Raw genomic sequence first — 27351 nt, 5'->3', positions numbered from 1 at the left:
CTGGATTCCCCGACTATGGCTGCAGAGACTTGGGGCTCCCTGCTCTCTCTGTCTGCCCTGGGCTCCCTTATCTTTTTTTAAATTGTGGTAAAATACACCTAACATAAAATTTACCATCTCTACCACTTTTAAGTGTGCAGTTCAGTGGCATTAAGTACATTCATATCATTGTACAACCATCACCACCATCCATTTACAGAATTCTTTTCATCTTGCAAAACGGAGACTCTGTATCTATTAACCAAAACTCCCCAGCTCCTCTCCCCCAGCCCCAGGCAGCCGCCGTTCTATTGTCTGTCTCTGTAAACTTGACCGCTCCACGCATCTCATGTGGGTGGAATCACACAGCCCTTGTCCTTCTGTGACTGGATTATTTCACTTGCCATAATGTGGTCCAGGTTCATCCACGTTGTAGGTGTGTCGGAATTTCCTCCCTTTATTAAGGCTGAACGATTTCTGTTGTGTGTACAGATCCCATTTTGTTTATCCATCATCCATCCATGGATGCTTGGGTTGCGTCCACCTTTCGGCTCATGTGAATGATGCTGGTATGAACACGGGGGCATAAACTATCTTTTCAAGTCCCTGCTTTCAGGTCTTTGGGGTCTTATACTCAGAAGTAGGGGGATGTTTTTAAGGTGTCTGAATTATTCTCTGCTCTCCATCAAATCTATTTTTATTTTGTTGTTACATTAATAAATTTGCACAACTACTCACCTCGCTGGGCACATGCCACAGAGAGGACTTTCTCAGAGAGCTCTGAGCTTCTCTGTAAAGTGCCCCACTCCCCTTCCCTAGCCCGCTGCACTTTTTCCTGAGTGCTGGTCATCTCTTGACATTGTATGTATATATTTACAGTTTGTTTCCCCCATTAGAATGTGAGCTCCATAAAAGCAGGGACTTTTCTGTTTTGTTCATTGTTGTCTGATGTCAGGCACGATGCCTGGTGCATCAGCCTAAGCTATAATTACTAAGTTATTACTAACTTAATAATATATGGAATAAATGGATGATTGAACAAATGAATAAATAAACAAGGTACTGTTCCTAACCACAAGAAGCTTACAGTCTGGTAGATAGAATGTCAGATCTGTAATACAAGGCAAAATATAGGGGCCTTAGAGGCATATAATTAAGTCCTACAAGAGTTGCCCCAGAGGGTCGATCCAGAAATTTCCTCTGTGTACGGGGCAGATTGTTCCCTCAACATTGATAAAAAGGCCCACACTATTGAATAGCTTTAAATTCATTTTCTCATCAGTCTCCCCCCAACCTCATGATATGATATTATTATCATCAATTTCCAGGCGAGGAAACCAAGATGGACAGAGGTTAAGGACCCGCAACAGTGTGGTACAGCGAGTAAGTAAGGCAGGTTCGAAGTCAAGTCTGAGCGCCTCCCAAGTCCAACCCCTTTTTCTTTCATCAATTGTTTTTCTTTTCCTTATTGAGGTTTCTTTTCCCCCCAAAATTGTAAAAGTGGCAATGCTCACTGCAACTAGAAACAAGGCAAAGATGTGCTAAAAACGGCGAGGCTTCCTCCCTCTCTCCCCGCTCCCCCGTCAGCACCGGCGGGAACACTCCAGGCTGTTCAGTCCACGGTATCTCCGTGCCCACACAGACTCCTGCACTCGGATGCATTCATTCTGGAGTTTTCTCCGCTTTTACAAAAATGGAATCACCCTGCACGCGTCACTCTGCTACTTACTTTTCTTACTCCGAACATTATGGCCCTCTCTCATGGCAAAACATGTAGCTCTAACTCGTTCTTTTGAAGAGCTACATTTATTTATAGTGTGGCTGTACCACAAGGCATCCAGACATCCCCCTATTGGTGGCTTCCAGCTTGTTTTTCACTTTCTCCCACTGTGGGTGCTGTGGTGTTCTCCTCGTGCGTGGGCACTTTTCTTTCCATGGGATACGTTCTCAAACTGGGGCGGCCCAGAAAAAGTGTATATATTTTTTCAATAGCCAAGATCCTGCTATACCGTTTTCCCCAAAGACAGTGGCAGTGCAGTCACGCTTTGAACCACTGCAGTTTCCAGGCCTGTGACATCCCTCGTTCTTCCCCTCCTCCTTCTCCTCAGAGACTGGTACCCTCAGGCGCAGCCCCAGCCTCTGCAGACCTGGCCCAGGACTCCCCAGGAAGGCTGGAGGGACAGCACTGTCTTCTCTCAGGGCAGTTCTCTGTCCTCTCCCTCCACCAGTGAGGACTGGCCATCAGGAAACCCGGATTGTAGTCCTAACTCGGTTGCTAATCAGCTTTTTGAACTTAGACAAGCCACTTAATTTTTCCGTGTGTTGGTTTCTCCATCTATAAATGGAAGGAGGTTGGGCGGGATGATTTATGAAGCCTTCCCTCTCCAAATGGCCTTCCTAGTTTTGAGACCCCACAGAGCTGGCTCCCAAGTGAGCCCTGGGGTCTGTCTGCTCTCCGCGGGGTGGGGGTTGGGGGAGCAACAGCCCAGAAGAGCCTTTCTACCACCAACTTTCCTCAAAAGCTGATTCAACTGCTGGTTCTATCAAGAAATAGTGTGGATGGTGGGGGTCCTGGGGCCAGACTGAGTCAGAGCTGGGCTAGAACCCAGGTCAGCCATGACCTTGGACAGCCTGCCTCACCTCTCTTTCCTTTGATTTCTGAATCTGTTAAATGAGCAAGATAAAATGGCCTCAGTATTCTAGAGCAGCACTGTCCGGTACACCCACCCGTGGTGATGGGAACACTCTCTGTCAGAGACTTCAGGACAACGGTCACTAGCCACACGTGGTCGTCAAGCACTTGAAATGCGGCTGGATTTTAGATTTTATTTAATTTTAATTAATTAGAATTTGTATTAAACAAACAAACAGATGTGACCAGTGGCTACCTTATTAGACTCCGCAGCTCCAGAAGATGAAGAGAGGACATAGTAATCCAGTACCTAGAAGGCACTTAGCTAGCTCAGTGTCTGGCACACAGTAAGCACTCAGTAGGTGTCTACTAGTATTAGGTACCCTGTGTTTCACTTTCCAGCCCACCACTTCTGACGGCTTTCAATGACAACCCACACTGGCTGTCCCAGAGTCACCTGAGGAGGGCGGGAGGGAAGGTGTCGCTGCTGGTGGTGCATGTCAGTAATGAGCCCGGCGCTAAATGTTTCTGGTCGGCGACTTTCCCTGGAGGGTCATGTGAGCCAGAGTGGTATGTGGCCTGCTTTGCAAGTGATTAACATGGTGTAAGCAATCTGCATAGAGAGGAAAACCCTCCGCTGGTATTCCATTATTCTATTAGAGTTTCAGAGCCGGGATTAAGTGGACATGATTTCTTCCTATGGGCCATTAATTTTGTTTTATTGCTGGTCTGATGGCCATTACCCTTTTTTGCCAATGCATTCCCCCATTAGGTTTGTACAATTAACAAAATATGTGCTGTTAGGGCTTTGATAGGAACAGTGGGCTGGAAATCAAGGGAGGGGGTGCAGGCTCCACTGAGTTGGGGGTGGGGAGTGGCTGGACCCAGGGGTTGGGACTCCTTGGCACCTGCTGGTCATTCCTGGAAACTGCCCTAAGACCTTCGCCAGCTCTCCCCCGGCTAGGAGTGGAGGAGCTGCTTGCCGGGGAGAGGGAGGGACTCTGGGTGGGCCTGCCTAGCTGGGAACAGTGTAGCTGCAAATGTAATGAGCCACCTCCGTTCTGTCATCTTGAACCTGAAACTCCTCAGCAGGCAGCGTGGTCCACCCTCCAGGTACCCAGTTCTGGCCGGAGCGGCGACACTCGCCCTCTCTGTGCGGGGCAAACAGGAGCGCTCGTGCCTGGCGAAAGGGGGCGACTGATACTCAGCATCATCCAATGATTGGCCCGTGGAAACGCAGGGTGGGAGTTGTTAGGTCATCCCATTTTGGGAGAAAACTCAGCAATCTGGATTTTCAAATGTGAAATGTCCCACTTTTTAGATATTGGCAAAATTTACAAACACAGGACAGGCCAGAGGCCACCTGGGAGCTGCCGGTGGGGGGACCTCTGCCAGGCAGTGAGGAGTCATTGGAGGGTTTTAAAGAGGAATAGACATGATGAAATTTGTGTTTTAGAAGGATCCCAGGCTTGGGGAGGGGATGGATGGGCCAAAATGGGGTCAAGGCTGGAGGCCAGGGGACCAGTTAGGGGCCCAGGACAGAGAAAGAAGCCTGAGGCAGGTTGTGATGATGGGCCGGGAAGAGGAGAGGTGATGTTCCTGATGGAGAATCAGCAGGTCTTGGGTCTTGGTGTTTCTGCACTTCCAAGGATGTCTGTGGGGCTGGGGGTTTGGTCATGAGTGTCTGCGGTTCCTTCTCCCAAGTAGGAAGGTGGGAGCAGCCCACCAGTGCCAGCGCTCCTTCCAGGGTCTCATACACATACCTGTACTCACAGGTACAGGCCCCAGCTGAGGGTCTTGGGCCTGGGAGTGGCCTGTGCAGTGTCACCGAGGGACCTTTTCCAGGTCCTCTGCTACTGGGTGCACAGCACTGCTCATGGCCCAGGGGGCTGCAGACAGTGGGGAACTGGCATCAGTCTCACCAGGCTTAGAGGAGGCCTGAGCAAAGCAGCACCCTCAGTGCTGGGCAGGAATTTTTCTTAGCACCAAGCATTTAATGCCAGGTAATTACATCAGTATTCAATTACCCAGTTATTGTGTAATTTAGAGCCTGGTAGTCAGGGCCTGCGATGCTATAACTGACAGCCTCATTCGACTAACGTGAACAACTGGAAGCTATTGTCAGGGGCGAGGTGGGCAGAGGTGGAGAAGAGAGGGGACCCTGGCCATGGGGTGGGAGATGCAGTACACACTGCGGAGGGACCAGGGCCCTGCAGGCGTTTTCTCCCAGGATGGTCTATTCAAGTTTTGTTTCTCTTGTCAGGGTTTTGCTCATATGCCTACAGAGGGCTTCTCAGAGAAGGGGAGTCCGGAGAAACCCTTGGTGCCCAAGAACATGTTGCCGTGATTTGTCCTCATCCTAAAGGTCTGGCTGCGGCAGGAGCAGAAAAGCTTGTCAAGGGCAGTGGGAAGAATGCAGGTTCCCAGCCGTCTTGACTGGCCTCTCCTTTTCCATTCAGCAGCTGCCAGCCCTGACCTCATAACACCGAAAGGCAGCAACAGTAGCCCCGTTTGTCGTTATGAGTATGTTCCCGGCAGCACACAGAATGCTGTAGGCGCAGCATCTCACTGAAAGGTGATCCCTCTTTTAAAGATGAGAGAACTGAGGTTTGTAGAGGTTACGATTAGGTACGTGGCGGACCCAGCCTTAAACCCAGAACTGCCTGGCTCCCGCATGGTCACTCTTAACTACGATCACATACTGAACTACTTTAGCACTGGGGACTTAGGTCCGCCCTGGGGAGTGAGTCGGGGCAGCCTCAGAGAAGTATGGATTCCAGATGGAATTTTGCTTTCAGGATTATGTAGTCTTAACACGATCATTTTGCAGAGGGGAAAGCTGAGGCAGACAGTGGTTAAAGTTCCTCGTTCAAGATCACACAGTAAGTTAATGATGGAGTCGGAGAGTGAACTCATGACACCCTTGGTCTCGTGCCCTCTATGTTAGACCCACGGCCTTGCTAAGCCCCAAGCTTATCTTGGTCCATCCTTCCAGCTTACCGGGGCATGGCTCGTGGGAGTTTGCTCAGCTCTCTTGGGCATGCAGAGTCAAGTTCTTGTGTGCTTCCTCCCACGGGAAGCTTTCTTCTCTCCTTCTCCGCTCCTCTTCCAAAGAAACAGGAGAATTCCTCATTTATCATTCCATATATTTCCTCATATTTATAAATGTGAATGGTCAATCCCATTTATGACTCAAGTTTATCTTCATGATGAGCAGGACAGGCCTGAGTTTAAATTCTGGTTGCACTACTGCAGGGCTGCTTGTCTGAGGGCCTTAGACATGATCACTTGCCCTCCATGACTGCAGGCTACTGGCTTTGGAAGGCCCTAAAATACCATGCACCTGGCTGGCTCCCAGCAGGTGTCCCCAGGTTGGTGCCAGTCAGGAAGACTTCTCCACTGGTGCACAAGGAGTGAAGAACAAAGACAATGTGGAGAGGTTGCATGTGCACGTATGTGTGCATGCATGTGTGTATACGTGTGTGAGAGAGATGGACAGATGGAGACACAGAGAGAGAGAGAGACAGAAAGACAGAGAGAGAGAGGAGACAGAGATTGGCGGGGGTGAGGGGATGCTTTTCATGATGTGTCTTCATTCAGTTCAGAGTTCAAAGGGTGGCCCTTTTTGCTTTCCTTACTTTTGGGGGTTGAATTACTTTCTGAAACGATGGTGAAACAAGACACCATTAATGTTTTATCAGTGTATATGTTTGTCAGCCCTCCCAGTTTCCCAATTTTTTTTTTTTTAACATTTTATGGATTGGTGAGGCCAAACCTGGGAGACCAGGCTCGGGGCATCTTCTCACCCAGTGCTGGTGAGTGTTGAGAGCTCATTACCTTCCAAGGAAGCCCAGCTCACTTTGGGATGGTTCTTATTACCAGAGAAGTCTGTCTTTCGTATATTGAGCTGACGGCTGGCTCCCTCGGATACCTATCATTTAGCCCTAATTCTACCGGGTGGAGCAACACAGCCCCTCTTTCACATAGTTTCTTCAAATATTTGGAGGACCACCGTGTGGGAGAGAGATTGTTGCTTTAGTCAGTAGAACTAGGAACAATGAGTAGTACTAAAGAGGGACAAATGAAGGTGCATCTCTAGTCTCTTTTCCCACATCTTCTACTTCACAACCTCCTAATCATGAAAATGACAACAAAGACAGCTAACATTCAGTGAGTGCATATTTTGGGCAAGGCTCTGTTATAAGCACTTCACAGTATATGCAGTGATTCAACCCTCACAGCCAACCTCAGAGGTAGAAAACCCTTATTAGCCCTATTTTATGGATGAAAAACTGAGACACAGGGAAGTTAAGGAACTTGCCCAGGGTCCCACTGCTGGTAAGTGATGGGAACCTGCACCCTCTGATTCCAGCGCTTGTGCTTTTAACCAGCCCTTTAACCACTAGACATCTTTGCTCACCTCTCTCTTCTACTCATCACTGTTGAAGTTACTAAAATGTGATACCAAAACTGCATCTAAAAGTAATGTGGATTGAGAAGTCCAAAGTGAGGGGACCATTCTCCCCTTGGTTGGCCGCTGTCTGGCTGTTAAGGCAACCTAAGATCAATGTAGCGGGCTTGGCAGCCACACCATACCCCAGGCTCTACCTGAGCATGCATTTAACTCAAATAACCCATGCCTTAACCCATAACCCATAACTCAGTCTGTGATTTTGTAGTTGATTTTTGAATGTAAGAGTAGGGTTTGTTATATATATATTCTTGTCAAACCTTTTTCTACAATTCTGTAAGAAAATTAAAAGACATTTTCATGTGGGCATAGTAAGTCGATGGTTCAGAGTGATGGGATTGTGAGCAATTTTTTTAACTTTCAAATTTATTTCACTTATTATTGTACAAGAAATAAAAACTGGTGGAAGAAAAAATTGACTGTTAAGTTTTGGCCTATCCTTTTAGCTTGTTCAAAGCTCTATAACATCCTTGAACCCATCTCCCAGCAGAGTGGCTGTCCTTCCAAGCTTAGCAGCATGTGCAAATGGAAGGGCCACCACATCTTCTTCCAAGTTGCTGTGTCTCAACAGACAGTCCCAGAGGGCAGGGTAGACACCCCCTCCATGCAGTCCAACCAAGAAACGTCCTGTACTGAGTTCATGTGTGCTCAGCAGCAATGTGTCAACAGTTCAGAAGATTACAAGTTGGAGCCCCTTGTCAGGGGCTGGTTCTGAAGTGCTGCTTGTGGACACTGATTAGAATGAAAAGGATCCACCACTGAACATTTCAACAGACATTTGCTGAGAACCTGACACATGCTTGGCACTCTGCTAGGATCTGGGGCTATAAAGACGCATAAGATGCTGTCCTTGTCCTCAACACCTTGCCACGAGTGTTCTGGTCTTGTCTCTGATGTACTTCCGTGAGTCACCAGCCTTGGTCCTGGAGAGGTTAGTAGACAGTCCCAGAGGAAGTGGCTCATCCTGGGGGACATCATCATGAACAAGAGGGACATCTTTCCATGAGCGCATTGCTCTACACCCTCTGCCTGAATCTTCTCTCTAAAATTCCACCTCTTCCAGGAAGCCTCTCTGTTTCATTTAATTAAAAGGAAAATACTAAGGGGAGGTGGCAGGGCAGGGAGGTGCCTCTTCTTCACATCCTTTCTTTGTTGCAAAACCTTCAGTGGCTCCAGGAGCTCACAGCCCAAGCCTGGCCTCTGCCTGACGCTCAGAACCCCGTTGCTGTGGCCCCACCCAGCTTACTCAGCGTTAGTACCTCCCCCAGTCTCTCAGGCGGACCAGCCTCTGCCTTGTCCCTGGGCCACATGCTTTCCCCAACTCTTCCTCGCTCAGATTGCTCCCCTTTCTTGGAACGCCTTCTCTCTTCCTTTCACTAAATCTTGCCTGACCAGTCCTCCAAGACCCCTGAAAACTTCCTGGAGGGCTCCAGCTCCTGCCAACCTGGTTTCTCTGTGGAGAGAGAGGGAGAGGCTCTAGCACACAGCATAGCACTACTTCATGTATTCGCTTGTCTTATCAGATGATGTTTCATACGGATATTCTTATTTTGCAATGACGTGGCCGCACTTTTATAGCAGGACCCAGGTGTTTTTTTCCTGCGGCGCCCAGCAGGTGTGGATCGTGGAGGAGACACCGGATACATACGTGCTGGGTTTTTCTTGTTGTTGTTGCTTTACCCAGAAAGAGAGTGAAAAGCAGTCATGTTTTTTTGATCTTCCCAGTCACGCCCTCATCATTCTCCACACGCATCTTCCTTTCAGCCCAGCGGGACTCTTCCTTCACTTTTGCTTGAAAGTTTCCTCCTCCATCAGGACTTTCCATAATCCTGCCATAAACAAGAGCATTGGCGTTGTTGTTTGCTTGTTTTGGCAGCTCCCCTGTATAGATGGCAGACTTCCCTGGGGGCTCCTCAGGCCTGTCCCCTGCACAGGGTATGGCGTCAGACACGAGGCATCCGTAAATGATCACTGCTTTGGTCAGCTCAGGGCTCTCCCCAGCCATTAGCCTCTCTTTCTCTGGGATTCCTATAGCGGAGGGGATGAAACTCACAAGAAATTGAGGCACCAGCAGGGAAGGAGGGGGTGACCCTGTCTTTCTGTCCCAGTTAGTTCTCTAAACAATCATCATTTTGTACCCGGAGACCCCTGCTCAGGAAGCTTCTCCACTCAGTTGTGGGCGCTGGGCCGCCTACCCTGGCTGTGCTTCCGAGCCAGACCCCCACCCCGCCTTGGCTCTCACCCCCAGCAGACTCAGACATAGTCTATAAAAGTATTTTCTTTCATTGACAGGTTGAAGTCTGGAGCAGGACTCTGAGCTCTCTGTCCTCCATGCCGCTCACCAGAATAGATACTGTGAACTGTAAGTAACTTTGATTGGCATTTTCCATGTTGACTCAATAAAGTGATGGGTTAAAGACCAGCCCTGAACCTGATCTTTCACAGCCACGCATTGTGCAAGAGAAGCACTCTACAACGGGCTGGTCGGAATGCAAAATACAGTGGCCCTCTAATTAGATGAGGTCTGAGTGTGACAAAGGAGCCCTGTAACATGACATCCTCTTTAATTAGACGGTATTGATTGTGCATTAAGGTGGACTGGATGTGTTATGTGTGTCATGAGTGTTGAAGAGGGGAACTCTTGAGTTTGCAAGGCCAACCCAGACCCCAGCCGCGGTGGTCTGTGGGTTAAGCTTGGGAGGCCGTAAGAGGAGGAACCGGGCCAAGTTCGTAGCTCGCATTGCTTTTGCGTCCGGCTGTTTCTAGGGAGGCGGGAGGGCGGGAAAGGAACTGAGGCTTCCCTCCATCAACTGAGGCTTCCCTCTGTCAGCGCAGTGACCGCTCCACCTTAGACTGTACTTGCTCAGAACATCGGCTCTCCCACTCGGCACAGGTCTCCCCACCTGGAGGACCAGTCGGCTTGGTGGAACCTTCTCTGGTAACTCCAGCTAGAAGGGATTTCTCCCTTTTCCGAGAGTCTCTGCCTCCCACGCTGGGCAGCCCTCTGCCTGTACTCTGCTGTGCGGGGTTGTGAGCTCCCGCAGGCGTGTTGGGGGTCCCCTGGTCCTCCGTCCCCTCTGCTCCCTCCACGTAGTCGCTGGTAAGGCCATGTCAGCTAGAAGCCGCTCGCCTTGAGCTGCAAAGCTCCCCACCCTGCTTTGGGGGCTCCTGGGGGCTGAGCGGCTGCGACTTTGATAGTACATTGGCTCCCAACCAGTCCATGGAATTATAAATGATTAACCGTTATCAGCGCACATCTTCACCTCTGTGTAAAAATAGATTGACTGTAATGAGTATTTGAATAAATCATAAGAATGGCCGCCCTGCGATCGTCTAACATCCTGCCGATGGCTGCCCGGTGAGTGAGCAGGGCGCCGGCTCTCCGCCTAATGGCCTGCGAGTCGGTGCTGGTGCCTCCGTGATTGACGGGCGCGGCTCCCAGGGCACCCCCTCTCCAGCCCAGCTTGGAGTGGTTGGATCCCCGTGCCTGGGGCGGGGAAGGGTGCCTCCCTCCATCCTGTTCCAGGAAAGCCTACCTAGGAGATGGGGCCGGGCGGGGGTGGGGGGTGGGGAGCCAGAGCAGGAAGATAATGACCTTTGTGAGAATCGATGTCTCCTCGCACCGGAGGTTAGAGGGACCTCATAAGTCAAGTCAAGTATGAGAGGAGCAAGCTGAGCGTGAACCTTAATGAGAGTGGCAAGTATAGGGGAAATAGGTCTGCACGTACCCTCCCTGTCCCCGCGGGCAGCGGGCGCCTGGCACGGGGCCACTCCCACCCAGGGGAGCGCCCTCTAGGGGACACTCTGGGACCCATACAGAGGAAGGAGAAGGAGGGGGGGTCTTCAGGTCCCAGGACTCTGAAATGGAAAGACTCAAAGGACATTTCAGGGCATGTTTTTTGCTAAGGAGGAGCCTGCCTTTTGAAGGCAGTGAAGAAGATGAGGATGAGGGAGGGCGGCTCCGAGGAATGGGGACCACCAAGCAGGGAACAGTCTGAAAGTCTGAAGTGAGGGTTGTATTTGAGAGGGAAACAGCCAACCGTCTAATTTAATTTGAGTGGTGTTCCAGTTATTACAGCTGTGTAACAAACCACCCTGAAACTTAGCGACTTACAGTATTCATCATGCTCATTTATTCTGTGAGCAGGGAGTTCAAAGAGGGCACAGCGAGGAGACTGTCCCCCATCCACAGGTCTGGGGTCTCCACCAGGGCAGAAGCTGGGTGCTAGAATCATGTGAAGGTTCATTCGCTTATAACTCTGGGGGTTGAGACCAGCTGTTGACTGAGACGTTAGCTGGGGCTGTCCACCAGACCCATGAACCCTCTCCATGTGACCTGGACATCCTAACAGGGTGGCTGGAAGCCGAGAGGGGGCGTCCCAAGAGGGAACAGGATCCAGGCGGGGGCTGTACCACCTAAGCCCAGCAGTGTTACTTCCACCACGTTCCCCTGGTTGGGGTGGTACCGAGGCCTCGGTTGTAAGAAGGGAGCATGGACACCCCCCAACCACATCTCAAAGGAGGAGGATCCCAGCACATTAAGAGAAGAGCATGAGGGATGAAGGATACACTGTTGCCACCATCTTTGGAAAGTACCATCTACCACCACTAGTGTTGGTCAAGTTGGGCACAGACAGCCTCATCTATTCCAGAGTTAGGCTAAAGAAACCTCTGCCTTCAAGAATCAGACCGTCCCTTAACTCACACAGTGTGTGGGTTTAAGGTACCCCGAGGCCAGAGCAGGATTCCCCGAGTACATGCTGGTGTTAGGAGGTCCTACCATTGGTAGAAACCTCTACCTTATAGTCCATCTCAGCAAGAGTGGATCCAGCTTGCCACCCTTAGCTTGAGGTGCCAGGTCTGGAGAGGGTCTTAGATCTGCGACAAGGACTCCACAAGCCTTGAGCCCTTCATTCCCATCCATAGCTCCCACATCCCTGGCTCCATGGCCTTCCAAGCTGGAGGAGGCTTCAGCCAAAGATCAGGACAGAAGAGGCTATCGGGACTATGCAGGGCCTGGGGAGGTCCAGGCAGCCCTTCCTCCCTGATGCCCACGTCCTTTCCTCGCCTTCCTTCCCTCTGCCCCACACTATAACCCGCAGGAGGCAGTGCCCCTGAGGACCTATATCCCTTTCCTTTGCCATTTTTCTGACCTGGATGCAGCTAAATTTTGGAAGAGAATTTGAGTACCCTGGATGCTTTGTTATGACTTAAGGGGTTGGAGACAAAGCTCAGGTGACCGAAGGGTGGCAGCAGGACCAGTTCATTGTCCCAAAGGGCCAAGATATGAGAATGGCTAATGGCTAAAGGAGGGGGCAGGGAAGAAAGGGGTAAGGGGCTTGGTCTTGATAAAAAGGGCCTGGAATTTGGAGGGAGAGTCTTGGAATCTAAGCCAGCTTAATACTAATGTTAATAACCAATGTTTATTGCACGCTGGACACTCTGCTAAGCACGTGATGTGCATTTTCCTCATTGAAACCCTTACACTGCTCTATGAGACACAGTTGTTATCTCGGTATTAGATACAGAAAGGGGGCAGAGGCTCAGAGCACAAGAGAGGTACCCTAGTTAGTGACAGAGTAAGTTAGTCACAGACCTGAAATTGAACTTAGAACTCTCCATTCCAGAGACTTCATCACTTTGTTGTGTGGTTCCAAGAAACTCAGTTTACTCTCCTGTAAAAGGGGAAGTTTGATGCCATCACTTCCAATATCACTCTCAGTTCTAAGATTCTGAATGTGCAGAAAAGATTCTGGGAGCTGGCTTAGACAAACCTACAGTGGAGGTCGACTTTGTGGAAATGGGTCTGTGTGAAAGCATGGAATGATTTCCTGTTCTCGCCTTTCCCCTTTTGTGAAACGTAGGTCAGGAAACTAATGTTTAATTTGGGCAGGTGAAGGAAACAGATAAAAACATAAATGATCATTTGTATTTTCAAGGCTTCAACTTGCGGGGAAAAACACGAGGTTTGACGTCCAAAGCATGGGTTTGGGTCTCAGCCCCGTGACTTGGAGCCTCTGTGCTGTGATTCTGGACACGTCTCTTTGGTCTTCGGATTCTCATCTGTAGGATGGAAATGGGATTGTACACCGTTCCCAGGACGGCTGTGGGGCTCAGTGAAATCCAGCATGTGAAAGCTGGCACACAACAGGTGCTGGATAGTGGTCCAGCCGTCCACTCACCCAGGAAATACGCAAAAAGCAGAGTTGGAAAGAAAGGTTGTTCCTCTCCACTGCTCCTGGAGGAGATGGTCAAGCGTCTTTCCTTTAACTGTACTCTCCATAAAAGTTCACTCATAAACTATTGATATTTTAATAATACGCATTAGCATCTTGCCCTTTGACAAATGAATATTGAATGAGCAATAAAGAGGCAAAAGAGTAACCAGGTACGTGTCTGCGGGGAAGCTGGAATCACGAGTAGCTGTCAGAGGGACTGCCCCTTCCCTGGGACCTTGTGGCTCCCCTCTCTCTCCAGTGACCCCTGGGAAACAGCTCTAAAAAGGAGCTCAGATTCTGGCCCAGCCCAGCCCAGCCTGAGCAGGATTTTGTTTTCTTTTGCTTGGCTGGAGGGGACTTGGGAGAAGACAGGAAAGGTCATTAAAGTGGTGCTGAGGGCTTAGAATTTCACTCTCGTGTGAAATACCTGGCATCTCCCCACTGCATTTGCCGAAGGTGCGCACTTCTTCTTCACATACTCTCTCCTGCCCCGTCAATTAAAAGTCTGCAGACAGACAGTGTCTGTCTGAATGCCCACAAGAAATCAGGCAACAAGCTTAGAAATAACTCAGACTAGTTCCGCCCCTCTCTGTCCTCTCTCCACCAGGTCTTCATGGGCGCCTGTGCTTGGGGTGTGTGCTAAGGTTTATAAGACAGAATTTCCTGCCTTTTGCAGCTCCTGCTTCAGCCCCGCGGCCACAGCCTCCAGTTTTTCGTGGCCTCCATCTGGGCTGGGAGTCCTTGAGTGTGCAGGGAACAGTGACAGGGGCTCTTCGTTGGTCCAGCTTAATTGGTGTGATTTAATGGCGTTTCTGGCGGATTCAGATTTATACGGCTTTCTGAGCTGCAAATCTGCTTTCTAAATGTAGAATTTTTGTGGAGTGGTAAAAAATAATGGCTGTTCTGTGATTCCTGCCTCCCGAGCTAGGAGATTGCAATTTACATTATGCAAATAGACATTATGCAATCAAGGCACTTTAGCAGGAATCTGGCGGCAGAGAGGCCGCTGATGAGATTCGAGGTCTGCAGCCCCAACTGGAGGGGCCCTGGAAGAGTGGCGGCGATGGAGTGGGAAGGGTGTGGGGCGGGCGGGGAGCGGGCAGAGCCTGTTCCGCTGGCCTGAGGAGGCACAGTGGAGCCTGCCCAGAGATGAACGCATCCGGGGGCTGCCAAAGCGACTCTCTCAATTAATGGCTTTGTTTAATCATACCCCCTGTCCAGAGGAGTATTGTCTTACGGATAATTTCGTTTGCCTAACGAGATTTTGCTAATTAAATCTCCTTTCAGTTGGTGTGACTGTGCCTGCAGGAGAGGGGCTATTTGGAGTCTTCGCCATAAACCTTTCTGGAGAGAAACTGGGGAGGAGGGACTGGAGGGAGGGGAGAAGAGAAAGGAGGGGAGGGAGAAACCTCCCTGCTGTGAGCAGGACTGGGGATGCTTCCAGCAGGGCTTGGAAACTACGAGGTGTCAGCAGCCCCCTACCTTGCCTCTCTCTCCTGTTCTCTGGAAGTGCAGGTACTCCGAGATCTTTGTCCAGCCTGAGGGATGTCCCCCCTTTTTTCTTCCTCTGGTGGCTCTGTCAGCTCCACCATTATCCTTTCTCAAGTTCTTCCCAGATCCGCAGTAGGTTCTGCAGGGTTTCCAAGCCCTGCTCCCAGCAGCTCTGGCTGTGGGTGGTGGTAGTGGTGACGTGGGAACCCTCCCCTGGCCTTCGCTGTTAGCCAGCCAGTCTGGCTCTTCAGAGAGGAAAAATTCCTCCCCAGTTAGCCATTTCTCCAGGGATAATTGTGTGAATCAAAGAGGAAACCTCATCAAATTCGTGTATCCTGAGAGTCAGCCGGGGTAGCCCCCTGTGTGTGGAGGAGCCCAGCGCTGGGTCTGCAACAGCTGGAGCCTAATTCATGCTGCTGTGAGTTTGTGCCTGTGTCATGCCTGGGCTCCTCCATCCCCAGTTGTTCTTTACTGTCTGCAGCTTCCTTGGCCTGGCTGACCAGGGGGCTCACAGCTCAGCCCTGTCTTTTTTCCAGTTTTATTTTCTTCTGCCTTAAAGCTCCTTCCTCCCTGCTTCTTACAGACACTCAGATACCTAGGCACACGCCTGTTCCTGACACCCAGGTGTACCAGGTTGCTCAGTTCCCCCCCAGATACTCTGTGTAACTTCACACCTCAGTGCCTTTGCACTGGCTGTTCTGTCTTGAACCTCCTCAGCCTGGATAACCCCTGCTCCTCCTGCAGTACCCAGCATACACATCTCCTCTGTGACTACCACCTACAGGGCTTCCTGCCTTTCCTGAAACACTCCTGTACCCTTTCTTCATCCTGTACGTTCTACAGGACCTCAGACATGGGTATCTATCTATCCAAGATAAGAACTGAATCTTATTCTTCCAGTCCCAGTACCGAGAATCATGCCTGGCCACAATAGCTGCCCTACATGGATGGTTGAATGACAAATGAATGAATGAACCAAGGGGAAGAGAGTGGAGCGGTGGAGAGGTTTTCTCTAGTAAGCTCTCCAAACCCCAGAATGGGCCGTGGTGGTGGAGGGTCAGGAGACTGATTTCTGTGGGGGCTTTGCAGAGTTACTTGCCCTTCCATTATCTTTACTTCCTAGGCAGGAAGGCCCTAACTCCCTCTGTGTGTAAGGCCCTGTACGAGGAGGGTCCTGTCACACATTCTTACATGAAATCTGTGAAGTGGTATTGTTTTTGCAGAGGGCACTGAGGCTCGTCTGTACTCATCAGAGAGCAAGGCAGTGTTTACCTGTAACTGGGCCCACTAGTGGGGCCCTAGTAGGATCTACCTCTAGGTAGGTGACAGTGCCTATGCTTCCCAGTCTTTCCTCCCCATCCATCCATCCATCCATCCATCCACCCACCCACCCACCCATCCATCCATCCCGTCTATCCATCCATCCATCCCATCCATCCATCTTGACCAGAACCTAAGCTGCCCGGGAAGTGTGTCACAGCCTGGGCTCTCCCAGTGCTGGCATGCCCGCGCTGTAGCCTGGGAGGCCTGTGTGTCTGTGTGTGTGCCGGGGGACAGGCGAAGCTCAGGCCCCACAGGCAGCATCTGGCTGCTGGCTCTGGTCTGTTGCCCAGCCAGCGCTGGGGATGTCAAGGGTGAAGGAGTCTGCATTCCATGCTGGGGAGCTTGGGGGTGGTCCAGGAGAAATGGCTCATATCTTCTTGTGTGATAAGGGTGCATGTGGCCTGTGTGTGTACAGGCTGCAGGATGTGTGGGGGCAGTGTTTGAAGAGAGTACTTTGTGTTTTTCCTGGTTCCTGAGTTTCAGTGCTTTGCTTTTGGCTCTGCTGTTCTCCGCTTGGTCCAGGTATGTCTGTCAATGTTCTGCCTCTTCATCTAGGCTTGTAATCCTCTTGACATCCCCACCGCGCTATCAGTGCTCTGAGTCTGAAGTGTTTCTTGGTACATAATAGGTGCTCAACAAACACTGAGTGATGCGATGAATGACTGAATGACTGAATGAGTGAACCAGCAGGCACTTTGCTGTCAGGCAGGCTTGAGTTTGAGCCCTAGTTCTGTTTGCATAGCTGGGAACTTGAGTTTTCATTTTCTCATCCAGAAAGCAAGAATGCTAATCCTACCTATTCTATCTTTCTCAAAGGGTTGGTGGAAGATTATAAGAGACATACGAACGTGTTTTATAAACTATAAAGCACCAAGCAAGTATAAGAGATTATTATTATAATGGTTATTACACTTGAAGTGATCGTTGTGCTTGAAAATTAGGGATTCTGTTTTCAGGAATATAAAATCACCCAGGCCTGGTTGGAATGCTGAGACTTACAGAGCAATCAGTATACGAACTGATTCCAGATTGGCCCAACTATGGGAACTCTCAGGGGCTGGGGTGTGGGGAGGGGACTGGTGAAAATGGTCCATCTTCATTTGTGCCACCTGCCCCCATATAAATGGTCTCTCCCGGGTCCCTGCGATTGCCCAGCCTTCTATGCCTCATTATCTTTGCAGATGCTGTTCCCTCTGCCAGGTATGCTTTTCCCCTTTACTCTCCTGATCTTTTGACCTGCTGGTGCCAAGTTGCTGTTCTGTCGCTGGGCTCCCAGGTTACCAAGGGCAACCTTGGACTCATGCCCAAAAGATCAAGTTGGCTGAACTTCCCCAGGCTCCCTACGCCTAGGGCCCCCAATCCCTCACAGGTGGCTAGCTGGCCATCAGCCAGTTGGGCAGGGAGACCTCAGGCTAGACTGAGTCCTGAGGACAGGGAGGCATGCCTGTGGCTGACCCACCTGGGGAGACAGGTGCTGCCTGCCTCCATCCCCAAGCCTTCCAGATTCTACTTCTTGGTGGAGTCAGCCCCAGCTGGTGGAGAATCTGCTGGAAGCCCTCCCAGGCCTTGTTCCCTTGCCTTCTCCCTGTGTGCAGAGGCATCTTGTCTCTGCCCCTGCGCTGGCCTGTCCCCCACGCCCTCCCACTCCCAGCAACCCTCCTGGAGCCCCAGGCAGCCGCAGCGAAGTGCCGGGGGCTGGGAGGCTTTTCATTACCGAATGCACTGAACCTATTTGTGAGTGTTTTGCAAAGTGTTTAATCCAAGGTGTTCCCTCAATTAAATTAGTGCAAACATCTGTGTCCCACATCCACCTCCATTTGCATTCTGTGCCATTTATTACAGTGGGAAATTGGAAGGCACCTTAGGAATACTTAGGACTGAATTAGGCTAGCTTGGGGTGGGGGTCTGAGGGTGGGCATCTGAGGGGGCCTGTGAGGCTGGTCCATAAGGCGGATCCATCTCCAGGCTGGGACTGGCAGAGGAACCGCTTTCTGGTGCAGGACCCCTGGTCTTGTGGGGGAGGTTGGGTGAGTTTAATTAATGCCCTTGACCCCCACCTGGGCCCAGGTACCTGTGGAGGCAGGAGGCATTTACTGCTATTGTTTTATAACTTTAAACCCAATTAAAAAGAAAAGTGTATCACATTCAAGTGACCCACCTGGGTCTCTCCCTGGGGGAGCCCTTTCCTGCTGGAAGGTGGGTTTTTCCATCAAGAAACTGCTCAGCCTTGGTGACTGGCTGAGCGTGGGTGGCAGCTCTCTGCACATACTGTGTGGTTCCCAGGACTGTCAGGTACCTTGGGAGTCCTACTATTAAACTAATCTAGGAGGCACTGACGAAGAATAGCTTCAGCAGTGTGACAGGCACTGTGCTCAGTGTATTATCTTTTGTAGCTCTCCCACCAGCCCTCTGAGACAGGCCCTCTAATAATAGAACAGATCAGAGAGCCAGGCTTCATCAGACAGGTTAAGCAACACACTCGTTGTTCCACAGCTACAAAGAGAAGCAGTTGGGGTTTGAACTCAGGTCTGCACAACTGCAGGCTGTGTGCTTCACGCTGAACTAGGGCATCTCTCGCGAATGAAGCCATAGGGATTGGCTTTGAATCAGGAACCTTGCCTCCTCCCCAAATCTCGTGGTCAGCACACCCTGACCGAGCTGTGCAGAGGCCCTGGTCCTAGCCTGCCTGCACCCATTAGGATAACGAAACCTGGGATTCCTGGGGGCCTGCAATGGTGACTCACTCAGTTGAAGGGATTGCTGGATTTTGTAGGATGGGGTAGGAGGAAAAGGAGGTCTGAGGAGTGAAGAAGAGACTTGTGGATGCTCAAGGACTTAGCATTCACCAAATTTCTCCATACTGAGTGGGGAAACTGAGGCTCGAAGGAAGCAACCCCTTGCCTAAGGCCACGGAGGGTTTGGTGGTAGAAGCTGGACTGGAACCCAGGGCTCCCACCTCCTGGGAGGGGAGTGATGTCAGGGCCTGGGGAAGTCCCAGGGGTGCTGTAGGGTGTGTAGGTGCTCTAGATGTGAAGTGTAAATCAAGGCTGGAGCAAGGAACCTGGGTGAGAAGGGGATGAAAGGCGGCTGTGGACTTGTCCACTAATGATCTTTCTGCAACACCTTTAACAGAGAATGTTCCCGGTCCTAGAGGGCTGCGGGCCATCTCTGGCCCGGACTCTGGGGCAGGTCCTCACCAGCTCCTGAGGTTTCACCTAGGGATGTCCGGGGGCGACAGAACCTGGGGAGGCTGGAGGGGACCCGTGACCTGAGGCTGCGCACACCTGCTGGTGTCCATCTCGCCTTCCCTTGGCCCATCTGCCCCATGGCCTGGGCAGCGTCTGGAGGAACAGGGTGCAATGGATTGGAGTTCCAGTCCCTGCTCTCCCACTACCTCCTCCTCTGAGACAGGACCAGGTCTTAGCCTTAGTTCCCCATCTGTTAGAGAGTAATAAAAATCTCGTCTTACAGGATTGCTGGGCAAATTAAAGGGAATCAGAGGTAGGCATGCTTTCCCCTGCTTCTGATGCAGAACACTGTTGCTAGTTTTCCTTTCTTCTCCGTGGCCCTGGTCTACTTTCCCCTCTTGGCCCCGCGCCTGCCCCTGGATATGGAGGGCGGTGGCTCTGTCTAGATGATGTTGGGTAGCCCGCATCTCAGCCCTGCCCCTCCCTCTTCTCTTCCCTCCCTCTCTCATTCGAAGACTTTAATAAATGCATCTCAGCATGTGGCCCTGCCTGGGGCTTTATAAGAATGAATTGCTTATCCCAGCCCTTACTTCCTGGAAATGACAATTTACAATCAACACACATTTATTAAGCACCACTGTGTGTGGTACCCAGCTCTAGGCACAGCAGGGTCAGCCTGAGAGTGACCTGTAGGCTTCATGTGTCCTCCCAGGGCCCGGCAGTCCCTTCTTTCCTTGGATTTGCTGGATCCAAGGACCATCTGTCGTTACCAGCAGGATTTGGGGTTTCTGTACTCTTTTGTGCATCTCTGCTTCTGCACATGAGTCCTCTTTGCCTCAAATGCCCTCTATCCCCCTCATTTACCTGGTTAGAGCTCAGTTTCTTAGTGATGAGTATGTCTGTGACCACAGCTAGGGTTTATCTTCCTTGAGCTCCCAGTGCACACTGGGCATCTTCTGTGACTGTTTATCACAGCATATTTCAGTTGTCTTTACTAGAGATGCCTTGGTCTCCAAGGGTAAGGAGGATGAAGTGTAACAGCCTAGAGCCAGCATGGGTTCTAGGGGTCATCTGTTTTGCCTCGTCGGCAGGTCAGGTCATGCTCAATTCATCCCTCACCGAGGAGGATGCCCATTACTAGAATGCCTTCCTCTCCCGTTTAGCCTTTGGCATTCGATAAATGCTTGTTTGGTTGGACAAGCCGCTGGCACGTTTGAAGAGAGGCTGTCATGGCTGCACGCCTCCCCCTCCAGGTCCCAGAGTGTTCAGTCTGAGAGCACGTCCCTGTCCCTTTTATTTGCAATTCTAGTAAGTATTCTCTCTCTTCACCCGGCCTCAGGATATGGAATCTCCAGATGGAGGTGAGGATAGGCAGAGAAGAATGAGCCCCGTAATTTACTGCCCCTGAGTCTTTGCCACGGACATTTCCTTTTCCTGGAAAGTCTGCCCTGTCTGCATGGCCAAACCCTGCCCATCCTCCCTGGTCCCACACCGCCTCTTCCACGAGTCTTAGATCCCTCAGGGGAAAGTTTCTGTCTCCCAGAGAACCTGGTCTGAATCTCCCAACCCTGACCAGTGTCCACCTGCATCCCAAGTATATGTGTTTGCCCTTCTCCGTGAAGCCGTGTCGGTACAGGGTGTGTGGGTGATGCTTCTGTAGCCCTCACTCCACCTGGCGTGGCGCCTGGCACATTCTGACTTTATCCTACATGTTTGCCAAATGAACAGGATTACTCCTGGTTTCCCTCAGAGGGAAATGTCTGGGTTCTCTTCCCATCCTCTGCTTTGACTTTTCTGTCCCATGGTCCTAATGGGCCTGGAAGCACATTTGTCACCAGTTACTGGAAATTGGACGCTCTGGCCAGCAAGAAAAAACCAGGTGTTGAATTCTCATGGTGTGCTGAGCAGACTGGAATTACTTCTGTATGGCAGGCCTGTCAAGTCCCAGACTCTCATACTCCAAACGTGAAGTCCCCAAAACAGAGTGTGCAAGATGGGCCATTGGAATAAGAGAAAAAAACACTACAACTTCATTTATATGTATTTTTTTAACCTCATCCTGCTGAAATGTCTATTTTTGAATATGTTCCATAAGACACATCTTATACAGGTAGATCAGTAGGTCTAACATAAACACCCTACACGTGCATGTTTTTATATGTACATATTGAGGGTGTGTTGAACATTTCTTACCTACAGAGTTGTAAACTCATCTGACGACCATGGACTTGGGCCCCTGGCCTACTGTCCAGGAGATGAGTCCAGTGCATATTTGCCCATATTTCCTGACAAATATCCCATCCCCTAGTGTGGCCTCATGTCATGCCTAAAGCATTGCAGCCTGAATCTCACTGATGGCGAATTCCTTAGGGACAGTGACTTGGGGACCCTCTTCACGTGACTCTCCAGGGCCTGACATGTGGCAGGCACTCAGTAAATTACATGAAATTACATTACATTGAATTATATTTATTTGGATTAATTGAGGCGATCTGAAAATCTTCTAAAGTTTTAAAATTTGACTTCAATTTAATCTTCAATTGTGCAGTACACTTGACGTATTTACAAGGAGCCCACATGCAACAACCAAAATAAGTATATGCCTACTGTGTACCAGGTTCTGAGCTAGGTTCTGAGTGACAAACCTTATCTTCAAGTTACTTACGTTCCTTTTTTTCAAAAACAACCAAACACGAAACCATAATGTAAACCAGCACTCCCCTCTTCCCAGTCCTAGGCCTCACACCATTTCCTCTGCAAATGACGTAGACGGTCTCTAGAGGGAACAGAACCCATCAGCCGATGCAGCTGGACCCCACTGGGCGTGGCTGGGGTCCAGCGCAAGCAGGGAGTGTAGTTCTCCCCCAGGGGAAATAGAATGGGGTCAGGAAGGATTTTGTATTAAGGACGCTTAGGCTGAGTCTCTAAGCTTAACTTCTAGGCCCCCATGTTGAAATTTCAGAAGCTAAGAGGAGGCCCATCAGATAAGGGGTGAACTTGAGGGGAAGACACACAACAGAAGGAGATGGCCTGACAGAAGACAGACAAAGCACTTACAGAGCTTGACATTCACCTCCCTCGTCTTACAACCAGAAAGCCAAGGCCTCTTGCCTCTACTTTTGCAGAAGCAGAAAACGTCAGTGGCAGAATCTGGGCTCTGCCAGCTCCTCCCTGGCCTCCCTCCGCCCCTCTCAGCACGTGGAGGACCCCTGCGGTGCAGGCTGGGCCTGCCTTTTCCACACAGTGGGATGGCTGTGGCCAGGAATAGCACACTGAGCCCCCAGTGCCTTTGGGCTGCGGGCGCCCCTCCGCCCTCCAGCAGCTTCCGGAGGGGCCAGCGGCCTGCGGCCCCGGCATCGTCATGGGCTGCATGTGACTTCTTTCTTCCTGTACAAGTTGAGCACTTGCCACCCTGCTGTCTGTTTTTCCTTGCTAAGGTTCAGTTCTAATTATGTTGATTTTCTTCATCCCACCCCCTCCTGGAAGCTTATTAGGTTGAATATTTTTATTTATTATCATTTCGCCCAACTCCTGCCAGCATTTCCAATTACTCTCCCCGCTTCCTTGTAATTGTCTTTCTGTAATGGCTCTGAAACAATTGCGCTAAATGAGGTGTCTCCTGGAAGATGAGAGTCTCACTTCATTAAAGGCTAATGTATTCTCAGCTCCAGCTCTGTGGGGCTAGCTTGGAAGGAAGACATTTAAACAGCTTCTTTTATTTTATAGGGAGCAACTTTTCAGCGACGAAGATGTCTGTGGGGTATATGTGTATGTGTGTGCGTTGCCTGATTTTAATTTAAAGAAAGTTTATGAAATAGTGTAAGTTTGCCTGTTGATGAAACTCTGTTCTCTGGCAGCCGAGATTTATGCAGGTGGGGTCCAGGGCTCTGAAGCGGGATGGAAAGGGGCATTTTATTTGGATGTCCTCCCTGCCCGGTCCCCTCCCCTCCTGTTTTGCTCCTCGCCTGCTGGATCAGCCCCCAGACCTCTTCATGCCTCCATCCTGTGTCAGTTCCCACTGGCTGATGGCCCCCTGTTATGTCTTATTTTTTTCAGTTTATATATCCTAATTCATTCATTCATGCATTTATTGTTTATTCATTTATTCATTTGTTATTCATTCAACAAACGTTTATTGCCCGCTCTGTTCACGCATCATTCAGGATGGGGCTATGCCCTTTTGGAGCTTCGAGAACAGTGAGGGCATAAAGGCAGATGACAGGTACGCAGACACCGCTAGTGCAGTGTGTTAAGTGCTGTGATCACTTAGGCAAGGGGAGACCACCTGAAAGTGCCTAGGAGGGCACCTAGTAAAATCTAGGGGGTCAAGGAAGCCTTCTAGAGGGCAGGGGTGGGGTCTGGGTTGATACCAGAAAGATGCGGAGTTAGGCAAGTGACAAGGGGGTGGGTAGAAGTAGTTGAGGCCAAGGGAACTTCAGTAGCTAGAGAGGGCCTGGCAGGTAAGGTGACATGAAAGATTTTCCATCTGACTGGAGCACCGGGTGGGACAGAGGCTGTGATGAGAGGACAGGGCTGGAGATCATGGAGGGTCTTGAAGCCTCGGCTACTGAGGGATAGGTGGAATGTAGAAGAGTTAAAGCTGAGGATTGATTTGGCTAAATCTGTGTCTCGGATAGATTGCTTCTGCTTCAGTTTTTGGAGGAAGGCAAAAAACAAAAACAAAAATAAGACCATGGGGACCATTTAGGAAACTGTTGTGGGCAATGACGACCTGCTTGAAGGAGGTGGCGGAGGAGACTGAGAAGGCTATGTCACCTCCAGAAATGATGGGTTCAGAATGGGGGTGATTGTGAGGGAGACGGGGTGTTAAGACTGAGATCTGCTTTCTGACTTGGGTAGCTGGGTGAGTGTGTGTGGTGGGTTCCCCATAGCCAGGGCAAGACCGTGAGAGGTCCATGTGGCTCCCCCTGGATTTGGGACTTGCAGGCTTAAATTCAGGCAGATGCGGGCTCACAGTCCTCAGTCACAGCCACGGAGTGCCGGCGCCTTCACCAGCAGGGCCTGTGGGTGGCTTACAGGCATCAGCTTGCTCCTTTAAGTGACCACATGCACTGCATCGTTGGGTTCTTTAATGCACCCGTGCTCTGAGCTGAGCAGGTCACCTCTCGGCTCTGACTTCTGACCCAGGCAACACAGCCTATACCAAGGCCTTCGAGCAGCTCCCAGGGTAAAGGGTTTGTTATTTCATAGTCAAGAAAGAGTAAGAAGGCCCTTTCCCAATATGTTTGTGTTGGAAATGAGGAATTACACCAGGTGGTGAATCAAGTCCATCCAGAAGTGTTTTTATGCCTCTGGGGCATCTCTTTGGGATTCCTGGAAGCTGGTGAGCAACAGTGGTGGTGATAGTAATAAAAATAGTGATAGTGGTTCTCCATGTATCAAGGCCTCCGACGTCCCAGACACCCTATAGAGTGTCGCATGAAGCATCTCATTTAGACCTCGCACCAAATCCATCGTGTATGTATTATTATTGGCTCTGTTCTAAAGAGGTGGGAGCAAGGGCACAAAGAGGTTAACTAAGCAGCCCCCAGGACTCCCAGCCTGTGGTTTCCCTGCCAGAGTCAAGGAAGGAGGAAGCCGGCCACCCCAGAGCCAGTTTGGGGGCATCCGAGGGCCAGGAGAAGTGGCTTGTTCAGTCCTCCACTTGCTGTTTCCCCATGCTGTTTCACGCCCCCTGTTATGTCTTACTGCTTTTCAGCTTATGGATTCTAACTCATTCATTCATTCATTCATTCATTTACATCCTTCAAGGCAAATTCCACTGCCTCCTGAGCAGAGCCAAAACTCCCTTCCTCCCCGGTTCCCAGAATACATGCATTTCTCAGTTACAGCTGCTGATCTGTAGTTGGTTCTCTGCGTGTCTGTCACCTCAGCTCTACTTCGGGTTTTCCCTGGGAAGGGAGCTTGGCTTACTCTTCTTTATATCCTTTGTACCCAGCACCAAGCCTGGCACACAGGTTTTCTATGAATAAATAAATGCTATTAGGAATGCCAGGATGCTCAGGAGGGGGCCTGGAGGTCAGCGTAAAGGAGCTCCCCTGTGCCCTGACTGTTACAGGAGGAGCAAGCTGCCCAGATACGCTCCAAATTGGGCCTGACTCCCCTGGATGACTGCCTGTGTCAGGAACAAAATTCTCTCTCTGTGCTCTGGGAGGATGTGGGGGTTGAGGGAAGTGCTCCTCCAAGATGAAGGGCTGAGGGAAGCAGCACCGAGAAGCTGGATGTTTTTTCTGATGAGGTGCTTATGTAACACCAGGCTTCCTCGGGCTCCCAGGGATGGCAGAGAGCGCACACCAAGGGACCAAACAAACAGAGACAGCAAGCCACTTGTGCTGTTAGACAACCGAAGTGGAGAGGTGTACGCATCTGACATCTTCTGCAAAAATTCAGCACCAGGGCAATTGCCAAGTCACTTTTTTTTTTATGAAAAATAAAATGTGTCTTTAAAGATTCAGGTGCAAAAAGTCACCAATAGTCTTCATCTCCTCAAGTCTTGCTCTGATTGCCATTCCTTCATGGCTGTGATGGGCTGCCCCCAGGAGAGGTGGGGTCCATCTCTTCCCTCTGTAGCCAACAGAATCAGGGCTCCGGTCACAGCTCCAGGGCAGTGAGGGGAGAAGGTGGAGGAAGCACTGGCGCTGAGAGCTGGAGGTCCTGATCACTAAATAGCTGTGTGACTTTGGGCAAGTGGCTTACCCGTTCTGAGCCTCAGTTTCTACATCTGTGAGAAGAAGAGAACCATAACTCTTCCCTGACTAACTTGCAGGCTTGTTTTGAGGCTCTATACCCTGTGGCAGTGCATGGGATCATTACCGCTTTGTGATGCTGCCTGTCATTCAAGTTGGGTAGCACAGAACCCTCTGCCTGTCCCTCTTCCTCCAGCTCTGGAGCTGAGTCAGGCATCCCTGTCTCACTATCCATAGCACTGGGGACAAGGATCCAGGTGAGTTCTAAGTCTGAGATCCCTGGGGCTCTCAGAAACAACAGGCAAAGCCTTCTGAGCCCAAGGGAAATGGGAAGCTGCACTTTGTCCTGCAGAGCAGTGGGAGATTGAGGGTAAGAAGGCTTCAGATCCTAGAACATTACTCTGTTTAATAAACATTTATTGAGGACCTACCATGTGCCAGGCACTGTGCTAGATACTGAGGGGGTAACGGTGAACACGGTCTCTGTCACAGCCCCTGTCCTTTCAGAGCTCACAGTCGAGCAGATATTCCAGATCAGGGCCCACTCTTCTCCATTTCAAAGATGAGAGAGGAAATGTGGCCCAGGAGAGGAAGTGACTGTCACGATATCTCATGGTCAATTAGTGGACTTGGCAGAATCAAAAACCCACATTGTGAAGTTGGAATGAGCTCATGTGCGCCAAGGGCTCAGAGCCACACTGGGGACCTCCCCAGTGAGTACTCTGTTCGGGTTTCCACTGGGTTTCCAGGCTCTGGGGGCATGTGCCCTTTGCCCTACACAGCCCCTCGTTGGCCCTGAGCTCCAGCCTCACTTATATCTTTTCTTTTTTCCCCTTTTCATCTGGTTTATTGAGATATAATTGGCATGTAACATTGTATAAGTTTAAGTGTATAGCCTGATAATTTGATACACATACATATATCACAAAATTATTACCACAATAACGCTGGTTAACTAATTACCACCTCATGTATTTACGTTATTATTTTGTGTGTGTGTGATGAGAGCATTTAAGATCTACTCTCTCAGCAACTTCGAGTACATAATACAGTATTTTTTTTAACTGAAGTATAGTCAGTTACAATGTGTCAATTTCTGATATACGGCATAATGTTTCACTCATGTATATACATACATACATTCGTTTTCATATTCTTTTTCATTATAGGTTACTACGAGGTATTGCATATCGTTCCCATGGCTATACAGAAGAAATTTGTATTTTTAAATCTATTTTACATATAGTGGTTAATATTAACAATTCTCAAACTCCCAATTTATTCCTTCCTACCTCCTTCCCCCTCTGGTAACCATAGGTTTGTTTACTATGTCTGTGAGTCT

The 27351-nt window shown here is 50.1% G+C and overlaps 1 protein-coding gene and 1 long non-coding RNA gene across 9 annotated transcripts in view; one reads left to right on the top strand and one right to left on the bottom strand.

Annotated features, from left to right (window-relative positions):
• Window positions 1-27351, top strand: part of PKNOX2 (PBX/knotted 1 homeobox 2) — a 280687-nt gene that overhangs the window by 95390 nt on the left and 157946 nt on the right. For all 8 annotated transcript variants that reach the window (XM_072953787.1, XM_072953784.1, XM_072953785.1 and 5 more), the window contains one exon: window positions 9375-9444. The gene's annotated coding sequence lies outside the window, so the exon portion shown is untranslated. The remainder of the gene's footprint in view (window positions 1-9374; window positions 9445-27351) is intronic.
• LOC140691073 (uncharacterized) lies at window positions 12998-14914 on the bottom strand. Its single transcript, XR_012066523.1, has 2 exons — window positions 14783-14914; window positions 12998-13145 (listed from the first exon to the last, which is right to left on the bottom strand). It is a non-coding gene; the product is annotated as an uncharacterized lncRNA (long non-coding RNA).

Source organism: Vicugna pacos, chromosome 33, assembly GCF_048564905.1.
Source record: "Vicugna pacos chromosome 33, VicPac4, whole genome shotgun sequence".
In the NCBI taxonomy this organism is placed as follows: Eukaryota; Metazoa; Chordata; class Mammalia; order Artiodactyla; family Camelidae; genus Vicugna; species Vicugna pacos.
The sequence above is the reverse complement of the archived record's forward strand: the minus strand, read 5'-3'. Positions and strand labels throughout refer to the sequence as shown.